Here is a 17,273-nt window from a genome sequence, read left to right on the forward strand (position 1 = left end):
ATGTATATATATATATATATATATATATATGCCATCAGCATTAACCCTTTCCTCTCAGATCCACCAACCTAGCAGGTCAACCTAAGGACAGAGCTCACACATCTACAATGTAACAGTTTAGTTGTACAAGTAATACAGCTGACCTGATGAACCCGCATGAGTCAACACAGCAGAAAAACTTTAACCCTTTGGAAGCACCTGCTGTAAATGTGTTTTTTATATCCAGGAAAAATTGTACTTATTATAATGTGCATCCTGAAATCCAATGCAGGATTCAAAACTTTGGCACGGAAATCAAACAAAAATTTTCAAGACTTTGATATGAAATTTGTTGATTCTATAATGATACTTTAAAACAGGGGTGTCAAACTCAATTACATTGTGGGCCGCATCAGCATTAGGGCTTGTATGCATCTACTTAGATTCTTGGAAGTATGCAGTATACAGAGTGTAGAGTTCACGAGTGTGCTACATACAGATTGCAGAGTTCAGGGGTGTGCTGTGTACAGACTGCTGGGATGAGGAGTATATAACATACAGAATGCAGGGTTTATGGGTGCGCTATGTACAGAGTGCAGAGATAAGAAGTACGGGGCATGCAGCGTTCAGGGGTGTGCTGTGTACAGACTGCTAAGATGAGGAGTGTATGACATACAGAGTGCAGGGTTTATGGGTGCGCTATGTACAGAGTGCAGAGATAAGAAGTACGGGGCATGCAGAGTTCAGGGGTGTGCTGTGTACAAACTGCTGGGATGAGGAGTGTATGATATACAGAGTGCAGGGTTTATGGGTGCACTATGTACAGAGTGCAGAGATAAGAAATACGGGGCATGCAGAGTTCAGGGGTGTGCTGTGTACAGACTGCTGGGATGAGGAGTGTATGATATACAGAGTGCAGGGTTTATGGGTGCGCTATGTACAGAGTGCAGAGATAAAAAGTACGGGGCATGCAGAGTTCAGGAGTGTGCTGTGTACAGACTGCTGGGATGAGGAGTGTATGATATACAGAGTGCAGGGTTTATGGGTGCACTATGTACAGTGTGCAGAGATAAGAAGTACGGGGCATGCAGAGTTCAGGGGTGTGCTGTGTACAGACTGCTGGGATGAGGAGTGTATGATATACAGAGTGCAGGGTTTATGGGTGCGCTATGTACAGAGTGCAGAGATAAGAAGTACGGGGCATGCAGAGTTCAGGGGTGTGCTGTGTACAGACTGCTGGGATGAGGAGTGTATGATATACAGAGTGCAGGGTTTATGGGTGCGCTATGTACAGAGTGCAGAGATAAGAAGTACGGGGCATGCAGAGTTCAGGGGTGTGCTGTGTACAGACTGCTGGGATGAGGAGTGTATGATATACAGAGTGCAGGGTTTATGGGTGCGCTATGTACAGAGTGCAGAGATAAGAAGTACCGGGCATGCAGAGTTCAGGGGTGTGCTGTGTACAGACTGCTGGGATGAGGAGTATATGACATACAGAGTGCAGGGTTTATGGGTGCGCTATGTACAGAGTGCAGAGATAAGAAATACGGGGCATGCAGAGTTCAGGGGTGTGCTGTGTACAGACTGCTGGGATGAGGAGTGTATGATATACAGAGTGCAGGGTTTATGGGTGCGCTATGTACAGAGTGCAGAGATAAAAAGTACGGGGCATGCAGAGTTCAGGAGTGTGCAGAGTACAGAGTGCCCCCACAGCCCAAAAAGCTTCCTTACATCTCATCGGCCTGGCTCTAGTACCTCCCGGCAGTGTAGGTGGCTCCACGTCTCTCTGTCTCACTTGAAGGGAGATCATTGTTTGGCACTGGTGTGCCCTGCTGCAAGTGCATGCAGGGTAGTCAGGGATCTGCAAGAGCTGGAGGTGGCGGCACAGAATTCTACCACGTTCCAGCTGAAAAAAGCACTGGGTGTGAGGGCCACATGAAATGGCCTGGCGGGCCGAATTTGGCCTTGTGTTTGACACCTGTACTTTAAACATTCTGACGAATGAATATCCATATAACAGTCAAATGAAATTTTACTGGTGTATGGTCAGCTTTACAGAGCCCCGAATTGCAGTACAAATTTTAAAATAAGAACCTATTCCTTTCTGGGGACACTACAACTTGTTTACTATGTGATTTGGTTTCTCCCTCTGTCCTCCCCTCCTGTCTAATGCTAACTAGTTTAGTGACAGCCAAACCCTCCCCATTTCTTCCAAGTTACCTTAGTAGGGTTGCCACCTCATCCCTTTAAACCAGGGCACAGATTAACCGCTTGCCAACCGCCCACCGCATATATGCTGCGGCAGACTGGCTCGGCTGCGTGAATCTCAGTACCTGTACGGCGATTCGCGAGAGTGATCTTGAGGGCACGCACACGCCCCCATTAGCTGATCCACAGGGCTGGCGGCCGCGATTGCCGCCAGGCACCCGCGATTAATCTCCGTGGAGAGAGAACAGCGGCCTGCTGTTGTAAACACAGCAGACCGTTGTTCTCTCAGGAATCAGCACAGAGCGCCTTTGATCCTCCTATTTAGGATCACAGTTCTCTGTATTGATTCCACAAGTCCCTCCCCCTCACAGTTAGAAAACACCCCCCAGGCATACACTTAACCCTTTGATCGCCCCTGAGTTAACCCCCTTCCCTGCCAGTGTCATTATTTTAGTAACGGTGCATATTTTTATTACTGTACTGTATGTCACTGGTTCCCCCAAAAATGTCAGTTAGGGGTCCAATCTGTTCGCCGCAATGTCGCAGTCCCGCTAAAAATCGCAGATCGCCGCCATTACTAGTAAAAAAATAAATAAATAAAAAAAAATGACATAAATCTTTCCCCTAGTTTGTAGATGCTATAACTTTTGCACAAACCAATCAAAATACACTTATTGGGATTTTTTTTTTACCAAAAATATGTAGCAGAAAACTAATTGGCCTAAAATGATGGAAAAGTTTGTTTTTACATTTTTTTTTGGGAGTGTTATATAGCAAAATGTGAAAAATATTGTTTTTTTTTTTTGTTTTTTTTTTTTTTCAAAATTGTCGCACTTTTTTATATATATATTTTTTATAGCGCAAAAAATAAAAATCGCAGAGTTGATCAAATACTACCAAAAGAAAGCTCTATTTGTGGGTAAAGAAAGGACACCAATTTTCCGTTAAATTAATGCAGTGCCAAATCACAAAAAATGGTCTGGTCATTAACCACTTAAGCCCCGGAAGATTTTACCCCCTTCCTGAACAGGCCCTATTTTGCGATTCGGCACCTCGTGACTTTAACGGACAATTGCGCGGTCGTGCGACGCTGTACCTAAACAAATTTGACGTCCTTTTTTTCCCGCAAACAGAGCTTTCTTTTGGTGGTATTTGATCACCTGTGCAATTTTTTGATCATGCGCTATAAACAAAAAAAGAGCGTCAATTTTGCAAAAATAACAATATTTTTCACATATTTTTATATGAAATTCCCCCCCCAAAAAAATGTAAAAATCAAAATTTTTAACATTTTTGGCCAATTTGTTTTCTGCTACATATGTTTGGTAAAAAAAAATCACAATAAGCGTATTTTGATTGGTTTGCGCAAAAGTTATTGCGTTTACTAACAAAGGGAAAGCTTTTTGTCATTTTTGTTGGGTTTTTTTTTTTAACTAGTAATGGCGGCGATCTGCGATTTTTTTTTTTTGCGGGACTGCGACATTGCGGCGGACAGATCGGACCCCTGACTGACATTTTTGACACTTTTGGAGGTACCAGTGACATTACTACAGTAATCAGTGCTATACATATGCACTGTTACTGTAAAAATGACACTGGCAGGGAAGGGGTTAACTTTATTGGGGTAGGAGGGGTTAAGTGTGTCCCTAAGGGTGTGTTTCTAACTGTGCAGCGATGTGGCTTTACATGTAACAGCAGAGATCTACGGTCCTACGTAGCAGGACCGTTAGATCTCTGCTGTTACACAGGGGAGAATGACAGGCGGCTTTGTTTACATTAGCCGCCTGCCTTTCTCACTTCACAGCGGACGATCGCGAGTGACCGGCGGACATCGGGTCCGCCGGTTACTCACGCGGACCCGCGCGCGCTCGCCCCCTATTGGCTCACAGGCTAGTGACGTACCGGTACGTCACTTTGCCTGGCCGGGGCTGACCGCCGCAGTATATGTACTTGCGGCGGTCGGCAAGCGGTTAGAGAGTTAAGCTGCCTCTGGATGGTGCAGAGTCAGCAGGTGACCATATTGTCTGAACAGGCTGGTTCTGTAGAGGTATGCATGGACAGTTTTTTTTTCATGTTGTCCTGACTATTCTATTTCTCCATCTCCTTCCCAGTGTATACCAAATTCCTTCTTGCGATTGCCTTTTTCTTTGGAATATGTTGCAATATTCTGGCCATTCTGGCACTGGTGAAAGGCGTGAAGTACCTGAAACTTGTGATAGCAAGAGTGATGTTCTTGAAAGGTATGTTCCAGCCTCAAACCGTAATCCCTTTTCATATATCTTCTCAATAAAAGGCATTTAATGGGTCATTCCACATTCTTTGAAGCATAATCCTTTACTGATCCTCTCCATGTGAAACAACCAAAGAAATACAGTCAGACTTTATCAGTGCAATTGAGACCACACAAATGTTAAAATCTTAGAAAAAAGCTTAATTATTAGCACATACACTATATTACCAAAAGTATTGGGACGCCTGCTTTTACACGCACATTAACTTTTAATGGAATCCCAGTCTTAGTCCGTAGGGTTCAATATTGGGTTGGCCCACCCTTTGCAGCTATAACAGCTTCAACTCTTCTGGGAAGGCTGTCCACAAGGTTTAGGAGTGTGTCTATGGGAATGTTTGACCATTCTTCCAGAAGTGCATTTGTGAGGTCAGGCACTGATGTGGATGAGAATGCCTGGCTCGCAGTCTCTGCTCTAATTCATACCAAAGGTGTTCTGTCGGGTTGAGGTCAGGACTCTGTGCAGACCAGTCAAGTTCCTCCACCCCAAACTCATTCATCCATGTCTTTATGGACCTTGCTTTGTGCACTGGTGTGTAGTCATGTTGGAACAGGAAGGGGCCATCCCCAAACTGTTCCCACAAAGTTGGGAGCATGAAATTGTCCAAAATGTCTTGGTATGCTGACGCCATAAGAATTCCCTTCACTGGAACTAAGGGGCCAAGCCCAACCCCTGAAAGACAACCCCACACCCCATAACCCCCCCTCCACCAAATGATTTGGACCAGTGCACAAAACAAGGTTCATAAAGACATGAATGAGCGAGTTTGGGGTGGAGGAACTTGACTAGCCTGCACAGAGTCCTGACCATGGGCGTCGGCAGAAATTTTTCCAGAGGGGGCATCATTTTAAGGTCAGCCATGCTCCGCCCCTTTTCAATAATGTAATAAAGGAGAGGGGCTTAGTCATTATCACATAAAGCACAGCCATTCAAAGGTTTGAGAAACCTGATGCAAAATCAAAGCTGACCCTCTCTGTTTTGGGTTTGTGCACATGACATCAGTACATTCCGTGACATTGCGTGCCGTGCCTCTGTGCACGGGGCCACAAATCTCCTCAATTTTTTTGCCCCGGGCTCCGCCTCTCCTGGAATGATAGCACCGGGGGGCCTCAGGCCGCGACTCACAAATATTTATTTATAAAGGGGAAAAATAAGCCGCTCTTTACCAGTTTTCAAAGCGCTGATCGCCGCTCACGTGACACGCCGCCTCTCTCCTCCTCTCGGCCTCTCCTCCTCCCCTCCCGACTGACATCAGCGGGGAATCCTCGGCCCCACCCGCTGCAGGCAGCTGTCAGACAGGGAGAGGAGAGAGCTGGTGGATCACGTGATCGGTGCTCAGAGAACTGGTAAAGAACGGCTTATTTTTTTAAAACACAAAAACACATACACAGACACAGGGGCACAGGCACACAGGATTATTAAACAGATCAGACAGAATAGCATAAAGTGGCTTAACAATCACTTTAAAGGGGAAGTTGAGACTCCAGGGGGGGCACTTGCCCCCCCATGCCGACGCCCATGGTCCTGACCTCAACCCGATAGCACACCTTTGGGATAAATTAGAGTGGAGACTGCAAGCCAGGCCCTTATTCTGCAATAAGCCAGACTGAGTGTAATCTTGAATCTTTATTAACAAAACAGGGTGGGGGTGAATCTATTAAGAAAAACAGAGAAAAGTACATAGAATCAGTAAATGAAATATACAGAAAATACAGTAGACAGTACACAGTGCAATAGAATTGATTTATATCAGCGATTCTGTCATTAGTGGATGTGAGGAGATGCAGGTTCCAATCCAACATGTGTTCTGATAGCTGGTTCTTTCTCTCTAGTCTCTAAGATGGAGTCTGAGCTCCCAGGATGCACCTGTTTCTTTCTTAGACTGAGGGATAAAAGGAACTTTTATTAAAGAGGAAGTAAACCCTCCTCTGACACTTTTACCTATAGGTAAGCCTATGATAAGGATTACCTATAGGTACTGCAAATATCTCCTAAACATGTACCGTTTAGGAGATATTTACCTTGCATGCAGCCAGTGATGTCACTGGCGCACGCGTTCTGAAGGAACGGCCGCTGGTGCCATTCCTTCAGAGTCCCGTCCCGTGCCGTGACATGTCGCCCGTCATACAGGTAAGCGAGCGGCACAGCGGGGGCTCGTTCTAAGGTAAATATTTCAGAATGAGCTAGTATGTGGTGCATACTAGCTCATTATGTGTTTCTCTTTCAGGTTATAAAAAAAAAAAAATATATATATATATATATATATACTGTATATATGGGTTTACAATATATAGGTTCTAAATTCTCCAAAAACAGTAAATTTACCACTAGCCTCATCTTGTGGTCAAATCTGATATTGCAGGCAGAACAACCAAAAGTGGAGCTCCACCCAGAAGGGGAAGCTCTGCTTCTTTGCTTCCTCTGCCCCTCTGCTGCCACATTTTGGGAGGGGGGGGGGGGGGGGGTGGATACCTGTCTAAACCAGGTACCCACTCCCACTTCCGGGTAAAATTGCTAAAATTTTTGTGTGGTGATCTACGCAATTTCCGGCCCCTCCTCCTTCGCCCTGCTGCCTTCTGGGAGACACAAAGGTCCCAGAAGACAGTGGGAAAATTAAAAAAAAGCAGCATGACTCGAGTATGCCCAGTAGGAAACAGGCTGTGAAGTCGCAAGGCTTCACAGCCTGTTTCCCTTAGTGAAGATGCCGGCACCTTACATAGATTCTTTATTAATTAATCTTGTGTAATTTTTTCATTCCATTTAGGTGTTTCAGCATTGAGTGCAATGATCTATGCAGCAGTCATCCTTGTACATCTCCCCATCTTTGAGCACATTGAATACGGTTTTATCCTTGGCTGGCTTAGCGTGGTACTGTACTGTGTGGCTGGTAAATCATTTTTATTTATATATTTATATTTCTTTCTTTTCCAGGTTTCATTTCCCATATTTTAGGCTGGCTTCACATGCGATGTCTGTGCGATGCAAATTCAGCCATTCAGATTGTCTGGCTGAAATCGCATCGCATTCAGACCAAAATGGTGCAGGACCCTTTTTTTTTGGTCCGCACTGGAATCGGATTGTATGTGTGTTCACACCTAGGCGATCCGATTCCTGCACCATTTCACAGTTCGCACTGCGATCTGCGAACCGATCTGGGGGGTGTCATTAATTTTGTATTGACACCTGCAGAGGTTCGCATAAGGCAGTGTCGTTACAGTGTGGTGTCATCCCTAAGAAGCACCTTATCAAATAGAGACTTTTTTTATTGCACAAGCTATAAGAAGCTTTATTATTTATTGCATTGGCATTTTTTGCATTATATGTTGGTTTATGGATTTAAAGTGGAGTTCCACCCTAAAATTATACTTACCTCCATCTTCTTGCTCCGGGTCACCTGAAAAACAAATGGATAATCGCAATTTTTTATTTTTTTTACTTACCTCGTATAGAAGAAAATATACTTACCTTACTTCCTCTTCCTCCCCCTCGGTGGCCACGGCGAATCGTCACTTCCTGGCTTGCAATGATTCCTGGGAGCTGAACGTCATCGCTCCCAGGAATCAATGCGCCTGCCCCGGCCCCGACGTCAGTTCCGGTGCAGGCGCCGTCATACCTTGCTAAACAGCTTCTGGGCATGCCCAGAAGCTGTGCAGGGATGACGCTGCGGCACTGGAAGTGACGGTGGGGCCGGTGCAGTGCATTGTGGGACCGAAGAAGACGGAAGAGGACACAGAAGAGGACGCGCTGGCTTCAAGCTGCCCACACCTGAGATGGCAGCGCTGGACAATACATTTTCAAGGTAAGAATATCTTCTAAAAGGTAAGTGCAACCCGGGACAGATCAGAGGCTAGCCATTGTGGAATGTACTAGCCCTGACTGTCCGGGGGTATTTTTATTAAAAAAAACTTTCTCAGGGTGGAACTCCGCTTTAATTTACACTGGCACTTTATATACACTGCTCAAAAAAATTAAAAGGAACACTTTGAAAATACATCAGATCTCAATGGAGAAAAATATCTTGCTGGATATCTACACTGATATGGACTGGGTAATGTGTTAGGAAGGAAAGGATGCCACATTGTTTGATGGAAATGAAAATGATCAACCTACAGAGGACTGAATTCAAAGACAACCCAAAATCAAAGTTTTGCTTTAGATCTGTCTCCTTTCTCCTTGGGCCTTGAGACTCAGGATGGGGCAGATTCCCCTTTGGCTTAGACATTGTGAACAGGCTGGAGTAGAATCCCTGGAACTGTTCCTGCCACAAGGACTGGGGCAGTGACACCCTGCTACAGAAGCACCACCAGGGTTGTATGGAGATCTGTTAATCTATGCAGTGATATCGGCAGGTTGGAGGGAATGAACCAGGGAGCGGTGGAAGAGAAACTCTAGATTTTAGCCTCTGAAAATCACCTCCCTCACCAAAGCATCTGAGATGCAGATTGCTCATGTGTTTGTAATTGCTATAGGATGCCCCCACCCCCACCACACTTTTTCAAGTGAGGGTGACCCCAAATGCTAAAGATTTATCTGAGGGTTTGAAGGAACTTGGAAGTTCAGGATTTAATGACTGGGTAATATAAATAATGCGGCGCTAGTCCTATTTTAATAGCACGCATGGTTAAAAACACTTACAATATAATGGAATAAAACGAGCATCTTAGCTGATGATGTGTGTTCCAAGAAGATGGCCGCCACGTCTCCTCCCCGTATCGGCGTGCGTCACCGTGAGCGCCACACGACGCGTTTCGTCATCAAAAGACGTTGTCTCGTTTTATTCCATTATATTGTAAGTGTTTTTAACCATGCGTGCTATTAAAAGCTTTATGCAGTCTACACTATGAGAGTGTCTCGCTTTCTATTTTATATCCTTTATACGGTTGAACCTGTGAGCCCTGTATCATTGGAAGGAGGATCGCTCTTTGCCCCATACACATTTGTCCATATCGGATCTCTGTAATGAAGGTCACTTTAATTTGGTAAGAGGCAGTGTGATTAGTGTGCTTGGTGGCGGTTCTCCGGGCCTGCGGTTTCCCACATTTTCTTCCGTTTGGAAGGACTGCTTTGTTCAGTTAATTTGGGACTTTTCATATAGGACTAGCACCACATTATTTATATTATCTTCTTTGGATCTGTGTATTATTCCGGATTTGTGTGGCTGCTTTCCGCTCTTAATGTTAATTTTATCTCATGTTTTTAGCGCAGCAATACTGTTATTTAACGACTAGGTGTCAAACTTGTGTTTGGCTTTGGAAGTTGAAGCCTGGGAAGAGGGAGTTGTCCCAGACTGAGCTCTAGGCTTCTTTTGTTGAGGCGGAAGGGTACTTCTGCTACCACTGGCATCCTTCGTGGCAACCAGGACAGCTCCAAAGAGATGTTGTCCGTCGAAGAGCAAATAGTTTTTGCATGCAGGCTCTGAAAACCAACACTTTAGCCATAGTGTCCTCCTCATTTTTACTGATGGGAGACTCATACAGAAGATGAGACAGGAGACCTCAAACAATGCATCCACACTGTAGGACAATGCTCTAGGCATGAGTTTCAAGCACTCTATGACCAAGGGATCAACTGTCATAGTGATTACATTTTTATCTATTTGCCTCAGCCCTGTCAGACAGAGTTTAGAAGAATAGGATCAAAACCCAGAACAGTTAATGGACAGGGTCTGTTAGTGAGAACAGTGTTCTGGAAAGGGCCTCCAACTGCTTCTCAGTGGGGTCTTCCACTGGGAGGGTCAAGGCTTTGTTAGGATGGGAAACTGACACATTCACTGAGGCACAGCCAACTTTTAATATAATCCTTCTGAAATGGGCTACAAGGCCACCGGCTGCTTGGGAGGCACAAATAGCTCCAAAGAGATGTTGTCCGTCGAAGGGCAAATGGTTTTTGCATGCAGGCTCTGAAGACCAACACTTTAGCTGTAGTGTCCTCCTCATTTTTACTGATGGAAGACTCATACAGAAGATGATACAGGAGATATCTAAAAATGCATCCACACTGTAGGACAATGCTCTAGGCATGAGTTTCAAGCACTCTATGACCAAGGTATCAACTGTCATAGTGATTACATTTTTTTCTATTTGCCTCAGCCCTGTCAGACAGAGTTTAGAAGATTAGGGTCAAAGCCAAGAACAGTTACAGGATGAAGGGCCTCCAACTGCTTCTCAGTGGGGTCGTCCACTGGGATGGTCAAGGCTTTGTTAGGATGGGAAACAGACTAATTCACGGAGGCACAGCCAACTTTTAATATAATCCTTCTGAAATGGGCTACAAGGCCACCGGCTGCTTGGGAGGCACAAAGAGCTAGTTAGAGCTCTTCCAGGTGCATCATAAAGGTCTTGGTCTTAGGAGCCATAAAAGAGCCAAGACTGGAGACCGCAGTAGTAGACGCTTCAAGCTGTACCACATTGGTAATAGCTGAAACATCCTCTTTTAGTTTGGGAGTAATGGCAGAAGACTGCGACTTCTCCGGTTTAGGTTAATTTGCTAAGAACCTAAGAGACCTAATATTGAACAGATTGTCAGCGGGCCAAAAGCACAGAAGCCCCAAGTTAGATTGGATAGGGATTCTGCAGAGGAAGGTATGGAAGTGCGCCTATAGCCTCTGTGGTCAGAGTCACCAAATGTTCTACTTGGCTCATGAAATCCTGCCTGACTACAGTAAATCCCTCACAGGATAGAGAAAAGGATGTTGCCACTCCTGAATAAAAGGAAGGTATAGCTAACAAAGGTAATAATTCCAAGACATCAGTGTCCTATACCTCAGAGAGCACACTGCTGGCAGCATTGGAACCACAAATGGGGTGTAAGCTGGAGGCACCCCATACAGCAGAAATTTCTCCTGTGTGTCTCCAATCAGACATGTTGCACTGTGAGGCGGAAGACAATCTAGCTCAGGGTATGCAGCTGGGCCACAGATACTTACAAACCCTTCGTTCGGAAAGCAGACGTAAGATCAGGCAGTGAAGGGCGGTCATGTCATTGCAGGTAGGTAGCAGGGTCCAACCAAAGAAGGTTCCAGGTGTTGGTTACAATCTGGAGCACAAATGATAAAAATATTAAACATCAGTTTGTAGCTTAAAAAAAAAAAAATGTAAAAAAATTGACTAAAATCTGTTATATTTTCCTTTGCTGTATACAGAACAGAAGTATGTTATCTTCAATATGGTTTGAAAAACTATTGAGCTTTTAGTTTTTGTATTAAATGTGCATTAACAGAATCCTCTTCTTTATTGTAGGATCTTTAAGCTGGTATCACAGTAGAATAGAACCCGACATAGCAAGAACACGGGATCAAATGAGACAGCTAATATTAGCAAGTGATGCACTTCCACCATATCGTGTCATTCTCGTTCCTTAGGTGGAATATGTCAATGATACTTTTCATATGGAATAAGTTCACTATTGTGATTTGAAAAAAAAAAAATGTACAGCCATGAGTTTCTTCTAATATCTGAATTGGCCATATCCAGCAGCCTGTAGTACTCAAACCAATATTTTCATTTACAGAAGTTCCCCATTAGGATCAGTGTAGATGGGCTTTGGGTGTGTATTGATCAGTTTGAAACCCTTCTCAGATCATTCAGAATTTACTGACAGTTACATTCGACCTGCATTTGACCTGTTTCAAGCAGGTTCTGCATTCCTATAGACTTGTATAGGATTGTAAAACCCATTTGAAACAAGCAAGGGCTCTTTAACGCAACGAATTTCCGCCGACCGGTCGTCCGTCTTTTGTCCAGAGTGGTGTCCGTTGGTTGGAATGTGCTCTAGACTGCAAACAAATTTTCCTGCACGACAGAATTCTACTTCAGAAGTGATGTCATGTGTTGGTTTGCTTTCTATGTGTTCTTTCGTCTCTGAGCATGCCTAGTCTTGCTCATAAGATTTTTCCCTGTCGAAATCTGTACTAGAGACGAAAATCGGACGTGTGTTGACGGACAACAAAAATTTATATAGCCTGCACACCAGAATTTTTTCGGCCGAAAAGTTGGAGTTGGCTGTCGGAAGCACCATACTAACAAGCCAAAAATCGGCAGATCGGTCGTCGGACAAGATTTCCCGGCCGAATTTCTTATTGTGTGTACGGGGCTTTACTCAAGCCCGGAAAGTGTTCAACAAATGAACAGTCATATAAAAATAGAGTAGAAGGGGAGAAGAGCTATACTGTTTTAAAGCTGCTAAAAGTGGACATCCTTATCATCCATGTAGACGTGCTTAGCTCAGTCCTGAGGACCACCTTCTACTCCATAGATACTCCCACCAATGTATTCCCTTACTAGATTGCGACAGGACCCTGGGAATGGAAAGTTATGTTGAAATGAGGATAAGCCAGGAAAGCAAAAATTATGGTAAGTATGAGGTCACAGTTTTCCATATTCCTGGCCTCAAGGCAGCACACAGCAGAATCTAACTAGCCACAGACGACCCAACTCCATGTTGCCCAAATTTTGATTGCCTCTTAGGGCTGTGGAAAGAATTACAGAATCAAATAAAGCTGAAATAACCAATGTCACATCCAACTTGTAGTGGCGTATAAAAGTGGTCTCCGAACTCTTACACCTTGGGGGGGGGGGGGGGGGTCAGGCTTTTTTTATCTCTGGGGTAAAAGGTGGTCCTCTGAGGTCATGGGGACAGAGCTGACATGCTGTATGTTGATATGAGGTGCGCCAGGAAACACAATTACAGTGCATTGCCGGGTGGTAATATCTGGTACTGCAGCATGGCCTTAAATACACAGTGATATCCTATGAGGGCAGAAAAAAGACAACTGTGCTATTCCAACCACATGGTAACAGTTTGGTGAAGGCTCTTTTCTCTTCCACTTTGACTGTGCACCATGTACAAAGGTAACTCCATAAAGACAAAGTTTGATAAGTTTTGGGTGGAGGAACTCAAGTGGCCTTCACAGAGCGCCGACCTGAACCCTACTAAACACCTTTAGGATGAATTGGAATAACCTTTTGCAAGTTAGGTCTTCCGGCAATGTAGGGTAGTCCGTAACAAGCAAAACGGGAGTCCTATTATGAGTTTACCCAGCACATATCTACTCTGCATAGGGGAGAGATGATCTTTAAACCTATGCCCCCCCCCCCCTTCACAGCTATTCACTTTGAAGACAGCACTGTTTCTCCCTTTATGCAGCTGAGAATAGAGGGTATGTGATCGCTTAAAAAAAAAAAAAAATAGGTGGGGGGGTTGAGGTGTTTATAACATTTTTTTTAATATCGATACTCAAATGTTTTGGCTTTTATTTCTGTTTTAAATAGAATGGGCTATTTTATAAGGTGAGGGTTCACATTGAATTAAATTGTTCCTAATGCTTCTCTAATGAATCACAATAAAGAGTTTAAGTGTAGCTACACCAGTTTGAAATTTCTATAAAAAAACAAAAACTTAGAAATAATTCCAACAGTCACTACTCCGTACTCTTAGGCTGGCCATACACTATTCAATTTTCTTATTCAATTTTCTTTAGATTTACCTTCAACTATGTAGTGCAAGGGCCTGCCTGGTTGAATACACATTGAAAGTGTTTAGGTTTGACCTCATATTATATGGTTTTGGTAAATCTGATGGAAAATTGAATAAGAAAATTGTATAATGTATGGCCAGCCTTACTCTTGGACCTCTCTGCTGCCTTTGATACAGTTGACCACCCCCTCCTCCTCAAAAAACTCAATTTGCTTGGTCTTCGTGACTGCGTTCTCCGTTAGTTCGAATCTTACCTATCTCACCGCACCTTTAGTGTCACTTACAACTCCACTTACTCCTCTGCAACTCCTCTTACCATTGGGGCCCCAAAGGTTCTGTCCTTGGACCTCTACTACTCTCGATCTACACCTCATCCCTGGGTCAGCTGATTGCCTCCCATGGTTTCCACTACTATTTCTATGCTGATGACACCCAAATCTATCTCTCTACCCCTCGGCTCACCCCATCAGTCTCCACCCTCATCACTGATTTACTAACAGACATATCAGCCTCAGGGCCGTCTTTTCCAATGGGCATGCCCGGCGGTTGCCCGGGGGCCCCACTTGCCAAGGGGCCCCACATGGATGGTGGCAAACTGGCAATTACTGTCCCTGGTGGTCTAGGGCCCCCCCGTTTTCCGTCGGCCCGGGCCCCCCCCCTTGTTGTCCGCCGGCGGTGGCCGTGGTGGCTCGAGTCTGCACTGCACAGACACTGGTTGCTAAGGCCAGCCCGATTGGCATCTAGCAACCAGTGATGTTAGCAGAGCAGACCCATGATGTACAGCGCCGCAGCGGAGGACTCGAAGGAGGATTCTCCTCCTCGTCGGCTCATCCTCCTCTCCTCTCCGTCGGTCTCCGTGCCTAGAAGACTGGCTCCGCCTCCGCCTCCACCCACCTCCTCCCATGTGCAGCCGTTGTGAAAAAGGTAAGGCAGCCAGCCCAGCTGCCAGGCTGCTTGATATTCTTTTTTTAACTCTCTCTCTCCATGGCATGATGATGATCGACACAAGAGACAACTACCTGTCCTGGAGGATATACCTTACTATATATTGGTCCCTGTAATATGTATATAGTAAGGTATATATCCTCCAGGTAGTAGTTGTACTCTCTTGTAGTATTGTGTTCCCTGTAATGTGTATATAGTCTATATACATATTACAGGGAACACTATATACTACAAGAGAGTACAACTACTACCTGGAGTATATACCTTACTATATACATATTACAGGGACCAATATATACTACAAGAGAGTACAACTAGGCTCAGGCTGGAGTATATACCCTACTATATACATATTACAGGGACAAATATATACTACAAGAGACGACTACCAGGAGTATATACCTTACTATATAAATATTACAGGGAACACTATATACTACAATAGACTCTTGTAGTATATAGTGTTCCCTGTAATATGTATATAGAAAGGTATATACTCCAGGTAGTTGTACTCTCTTGTAGTATATATTGGTCCCTGTAATATGTATATAGTAAGGTATATCCTCCAGGTAGTAGTTGTACTCTCTTGTAGTAGATAGTGTTCCCTGTAATGTGTATTCTCGTGGGTGACTGTGTAGGCAGGGGGCCCAGTGCACTGCATTGCCCAGGGGCCTATAAGGCTCTTAAGATGGCACTGATCAGCCTGGATGCCGGAATGTATCTAAAACCAAGCTCATAATATTTCCTCCTCCACGTGCCCCTTCCCCTGAATTCTCTGTCAAGATCAATGGCACATCTATCAGTCCTTCCATACACGCCAGGGTGATAGGGGTAACCCTGGACTCTACACTGTCCTTTCAGGCCCACATCCAATCCCTGTCCAAATCATGCCGCCTTAAGCTCTACAACATCTCTAGAATACGCCCCTTTTTAACCAATGACACCACCAAGCTTCTAATTCACTCCCTGGTTATATCTGGACTACTGCGACTCCATCCTCATTGGATTACCTTTACATAGACTATCCCCCCCTTCAGTCCATAATGAATGCTGCTGCAAGACTCATCCACCTTACCAACCGTTCAGTGTCCTCCACCCCTCTCTGCCAATCCCTTCACTGGCTTATACTCACTCAACGAATAAAATTCAAAGTACTAACAATAGTTTACAAAGCCATCCACAACTCTGCCCCCAGCTACATCACTAACCTGATCTCAAAATATCAACCAAGCCGCTTGTTGGCAGTGGACACTAAATACTAATTTCCTTCTCCGCTTTCGTCTGTCCTCCCAACACCTCGTGCTCTCTAGCTCCCTTGTCACCTCCTCCCATGCAGGCCTCCAGGATTTCTCCAGAGCTTCTCCCATCCTTTGAAACTCTCTACCCCAATCTGACCGACTGTCCCCTAATCTATATATCTTTAGACAATCCCTTAAAACCCTTCTCTTGAAAGAAGCCTATCCGGCTTCTAACTAATACACTGTTTTACTCTCTTCATCAGCTCATCCCCCACAGCTATTACCTTTTGTATCAACTGACACTCCCTTTTAGATTGTAAGCTCTAACGAGCAGGGCGCTATGTCTCCTTTTGTACCAAATTTTTTTGTGACTGTAATGTCTGCCTTCATTTTGTTAAGCGCTGCGCAAACTGTTGGCGCTATATAAATCCTGTATAATAATAATAATTCATGGAATAAAAGATATAAAAAATTTGCTTTGGTCTTCTTTATTTAAGCATCAAACAATAAAACCAATTAAAAAAAATCAAGAACTAATATTTTTAATAACTGTTAAAACATTTTATTATGTGTACTTCTAAAACACTTTTTGCTGTGTTCATTTTGGTGTGTTCTATAACCTTGGGGATAAAACATGAGTTATTTTAGTTCTTCCAGTAGGGTATGGTACCTACGAGGTTTAAAATAAGCAAAGGGAGATAAAAAAATAAAAATGAGAATGAAGCTTATATCTACAGCAATGCACCAAATGCCAAACATTTTGGGCCAAATGCCTGGAAGTTTTTTTTTTCTCTTGTAAAGGATGTTCCACATAATGCTAAAACCCTAGAAAAAAAAAAAAAAGGTGCAAGATGTTTATTGACAGCTGCCTTCATGTAATGATTGCTGGGTTCAGAGACACTTTTAATGCAGCATGGGGTGGATTTTGGGGTTCATTCTAGGCCTCTAATTTGGAGGGGTCAGTCAGAAAATGTAGAAGTATTGAAGCTTCGAGTTGAACAGTCAGACAGTTGGCATTTTCAAAAAAATAAAAAAATAGAAATGTGCAACTGCTTAGCCCCTTCGCACCTAAGAGTAAAACAAATGTTAATGCCTAAGCACAATTTTGCAACTTCTAAGCCACTTTAAGTCCAGGCCTTTT

The 17,273-nt window shown here is 44.1% G+C and overlaps 1 protein-coding gene across 1 annotated transcript in view; it reads left to right on the top strand.

Annotated features, from left to right (window-relative positions):
- The window catches only part of LOC309568107 (uncharacterized protein), a 120,069-nt gene that overhangs the window by 53,752 nt on the left and 49,044 nt on the right, over positions 1 to 17,273 (top strand). The window lies entirely within an intron of this gene.

Source organism: Pelophylax lessonae (genome assembly GCF_965119305.1).
Source record: "Pelophylax lessonae genome assembly, chromosome: 12".
Taxonomy (NCBI): domain Eukaryota; kingdom Metazoa; phylum Chordata; class Amphibia; order Anura; family Ranidae; genus Pelophylax; species Pelophylax lessonae.